Source organism: Myotis lucifugus, unplaced genomic scaffold, assembly GCF_000147115.1.
Source record: "Myotis lucifugus unplaced genomic scaffold, Myoluc2.0 scaffold_41, whole genome shotgun sequence".
In the NCBI taxonomy this organism is placed as follows: Eukaryota; Metazoa; Chordata; class Mammalia; order Chiroptera; family Vespertilionidae; genus Myotis; species Myotis lucifugus.
Genome location: NW_005871089.1, coordinates 5,815,654 through 5,820,298, shown reverse-complemented (window position 1 = coordinate 5,820,298; position 4,645 = coordinate 5,815,654). Strand labels below are relative to the sequence as shown.

Genomic DNA, 4,645 nt, shown 5'->3' with positions numbered 1-4,645 from the left:
CAGGCCGACGCTCTATCCACTGAGCCAAACCGGTTAGGGCCCCTCTTAACATTTTTAAAAATAAAGTTAAACAGTAAAACAAAAACTCACAAGCTGCCTCCATGTTCATCCCTCCACCTCCTTCCCCTCCCCATAGTCTTCAGCACTGGCTCCCTTTCCTTCACCCCACTCACAGACATAGGGCATCCAACTGAGCAAACTAAACTGCTCTAAGTACAAGGAGACATGATGAAGGGAGGAGGTGAATTGTGTCCACATCCAAGGTTAAACTGAACAAGTCAGCATTTTATGGGTTCTAGATTGTTTCCTTTTATTAGCCAAATTGAAAAAAAGAAATTCCCTGGACAGATACTTCAAAGCTGAAGCCCCCAGGACCACCAAAGAATGCCTTGAAGATATTGTTTGCATAAAAATCACCCATATTCATGCCCTCCTCCTCTAGGTCCTGTCCACTGTCATAGAGAGTCTTTTTCTTGGGATCAGAGAAGATGGTAAAAGCTTCTCCTACTTACTTGAACTTTTTCTTCTCCTCCTTCTGAACTTCCGCAATGGCTCCACTGTGTCGATCTGGACGGTGCATCAAGGCCCGTTTCCAATAAGCTTTCTTGATCTTATCCTCAGAGGCTTTCTTGTTCACTCCCAGAATCTTGTAGTAATCTTTCCTTTCACTCTTCGTCAGTTCCAGCTGTGCATTTTTAAGGAGTTGTTTGTGTCCTCTTTGTTTTCTCCATCTGATACACTTTTTCTTAGTCCCTCACTACTTCTTCATACTGTTCTGTGTCCTTGTAACACTGAGCTTTTCTCAAGTAAGCTTCTATATAAGTGTCATCGACCTTCCCTGCATTTGTGCAGTCTTCTATTGCATCATCTAGTTTCCTAAGCGTGGAATTAACCATACCCTGATTATAGCAGAGTTTAGCATTTGTTTTTATATATTTGGGGTCTATCCCTAGGGCTTCTGTGTACAGTTCATATGCTAGCTTGTCATTTCCTTTTTTAAAGGCTTTATTCCCATCTTCTTTGCTTTCAGTGCTTTGGCATTTGTGCAAGCAACACAGGCCTTTTCATGGTCAGGAGCCATCCTGAGAGCCTGTACAAAAAACTGAACCACCTTCTCAATATAATCTTCATAATAAGGACAAAGACTCATACATACAGAGCATCCGCATTCGTGGAATCCATTCATAAAATGTCACTGGCCACAGGCTGTGCTTCTGGCTAATGACCCAGCATTGCTAAACATTCTGCTTTGAGGATTTTTGATGTTGTTAATTCTTACCCAAGGTTTTTTCCTCCCACTGATTTTTAGAGAAAGTGGAAGGGAAGGGGGGGTGGGAGAGAGAGAGAGAAAGAAAGAGAGAGAGAGAAACACCGATATGAGAGAGACACATCCCCTGCACGTGCCCCAATAAGGGCAGGGATTGAGCCTGCAACCGAGGTACAAGGTACATGCCTTTGACCAGAATTGAACCCCAGACCCTTCAGTCCTCAGGCTGACACTCTACCCACTGAACCAAACTAGCTAAGGACTGCTTTGAGGATATTGAAGCGATGGCAAGCAAATTCTAGGGCATGATCCATGCAGAAAACCACTTTCTGAAAACCCCACTTCTCAAAATCCATTTCTACTGTTTCCTCATATTCTCTGACTGCATTAGCATTCTGGAATGCCTGTTGCTCCTGAGCATTTTTGTGATCTAATTCTAGGGCTCTCTGGAAACTGCAACATGCTGCCATGGCAGTCCCTAACGATAGGTGGCATTTGCCTTCTTGTAGATGTCTCTAGACGAAACTGTCATCCAACCTCACTGACTGCTGTGCATTTCCAAGAGTTTCCTGGAACCTTCTGAGCATAATCAAGGTAGCTGCTTGATTCCCATAATAGCTAGCATTTTTAGAACACATATCTATGGCTTTTGTATAATACTTACAAGCTTCACTGTAATCTTTCTTGGTATAGTATGCATTTCTTTGTTCCTTGAAAGACTCTGCTTCCCTGGAATGACCTCTGAGTAACTTCCACATCACTCAGCACTGGAGAAAGGGGACAAACATTAGTGGAGTAAGGGAGCAATGGGCTCTCAGAGGGACTCTGCATCAGACCACAAGGCACCTAGGCAGCCGCTGACCATTGTTTTCCAATATTCTAAAATCCTTTTCGCTTTTCTTGGTCAGGCAGCTCTGGTTTGGTCGCTGCCATTACCACATCACACCCCGGGGCAGCCACCATCTTACGGCCTAGACCAGAGAGTCCACATTTTCTTTATCCATTCATCCATCTATGGACATTTAGGTTGTTTCCATATCTTAGCTATTGTAAATAATGCAATGAATACGGGAGTGTATATGTCTTTTTGAGTCAGTGTTTTCATTTTCTTTGGATAAATATCCAGAAGTGGAATTGCTGGATCATATGGTAGTTCTATTTTTTTAATTCATTTTTTCCTTTTTATTTTTTTCTTTATTGATTAAGGTATTACAAGTGTGTCCTTATTCCCCTATTGTCCCCCACCCCCCAGTCCTGTCCTCACCCTCACCCCCTGTTGTCTGTGTCCATCGCTTCTGCTTATATGCATGCATACAAGTCCTTTGGTTGATCTCTCCCCCTTACCCCCACTCTCCCCTACCTTCCCTCTGAGGTTTGAGCATCTGATCGATGTTTCTCTGTTTCTAGATCTGTTTTTGTTCATCGGTTTATGTTGTTCATTATAATCCACAAATGAATGAGATCATGTGATATTTATCTTTCTCTGACTGACTTATTTCACTTAGCATAATGCTCTTCAGCTCCATCTATGCTGTTGCAAACGGTAGGAGTTCCTTCCTTTTTACAGCAGCATAGTATTCCTTTGTGTAGATATGCCAAAGTTTTTTAATCCACTCATCTGCTGATGGGCACTTAGGCTGATTCCAAATCTTAGCTATTGTAAATTGTGCTGCTATGAACATAGGGGTGCATATATCCTTTCTGATTGGTGTTTCTAGTTTCTTGGGATATATTCCTAGAAGTGGGATCACTGGGTCAAATGGAAGTTCCATTTTTAGTTTTTTGGGGAAACTCCATACTGTTCTCCACAGTGGCTGCACCAGTCTGCATTTCCACCAGCAGTGTATGAGGGTTCCTTTTTCTCCGCATCCTCACCTGCACTTGTCATTTGGTGTTAATAGCCATTCTGACAGGTGTGAGATGGTACCGCATTGTACTTTTGATTTGCATCTCTCAGATGATTGGTGACTGTGAGCATGTTTTTATATGTCTCTTGGCCTTCCTTATGTCCTCTTTTGAAAAGTATCTATTTAGGTCCGTTGCTCATTTTTTGATTGGGTTGTTTATCTTCCTTTTGTTCAGTTGTATGAATTCCCTGTAAATTTTGGAGATTAAACCCTTATTGGAGATATCATTGGCAAATATGTTCTCCCATGTAGTGGGTTTTCTTATTGTTTTGTTGATGGTTTCTTTTGCTGTGCAGAAGCTTTTTATCTTGATGTAGTTCTATTTGTTTATTTTCTCTTTAGTTTCCATTGCCCTAGGAGCTGTATTGGTGAAGATAATGCTTTGGCATATATCTGAGATTTTGTGACCTGTGGATTCCTCTAACATTTTTATGGTTTCCTGTCTTATGTTTAAGTCCTTGGTCTATTTTGAGTTTATTTTTGTGTATGGTGTAAGTTGGTGGTCTAGTTTCATTTTTTTGCATGTGTCTGACAAAATTTCCCAGCACCATTTATTGAAGAGACTGTCTTGACTCCATTGTATGTTCTTGCCTCCTTTGTCAAATATGAATTGAGCATATTGGTTCGGGTCGATTTCTGGGTTCTTTATTCTATTCAATTGGTCTATATGTCTGTTCTTGTGCCAGTACCAGGCAGTTTTGAGAACAGTGGCTTTGTAATACATCTTGATATCTGGTATTGAGATTCCTTCTACTTTGTTGTTCTTTCTCAGGATCGCTGCAGCTATTGGGGGTCTTTTTTTATTCCAGATGAATTTTTGGAGAGTTCTTTCAAGATCTGTGAAATATGCTGCTGGTATTTTAATGGGGAGTGCATTGAATCTATAGATTGTTTTGGGTAGTATGGACATTTTAATGATGTTGATTATACCAATCCATGAACACGGTATGTTATTCCAACTGTTTATGTCCTCCTCTATCTCTTTTTTCAACATCCTGTAGTTTTCTGAATAGACATCTTTTACCTCCTTAGTTAAATTTATTCCTAGGTATCTTTATTTATTTATTTATTTATTTTTTTTAAAATATATTTTATTGATTTTTTACAGAGAGGAAGGGAGAGAGACAGAGAGTCAGAAACATCGATGAGCGAGAAACATTGATCAGCTGCCTCCTGCACATCTCCTACTGGGGATGTGCCCGCAACCCAGGCACATGCCCTTGACCGGAATCGAACCTGGGACCTTTCAGTCCGCTGAATAGACATCTTTTACCTCCTTAGTTAAATTTATTCCTAGGTATCTTTATTTTTGTGCAATGGTAAATGAGATTGTTTTTTTAATCTTTCCTTCTATAAATTCACTATTGGTGTATAAAAATGCCATAGATTTCTTGGCATTAATTTTGTATCCTGCTGTGTTGCCGAATTCATTTATTAAGTCTAATAATTTTTTGATGTCTTTAGGGTTTTC

General features: G+C 40.4%; 1 pseudogene; it reads right to left on the bottom strand.

Annotated features, from left to right (window-relative positions):
- Positions 1 to 313: 313 nt before the first annotated feature.
- Positions 314 to 2,230, bottom strand: LOC102438088 (annotated as a pseudogene).
- Positions 2,231 to 4,645: the final 2,415 nt, after the last annotated feature.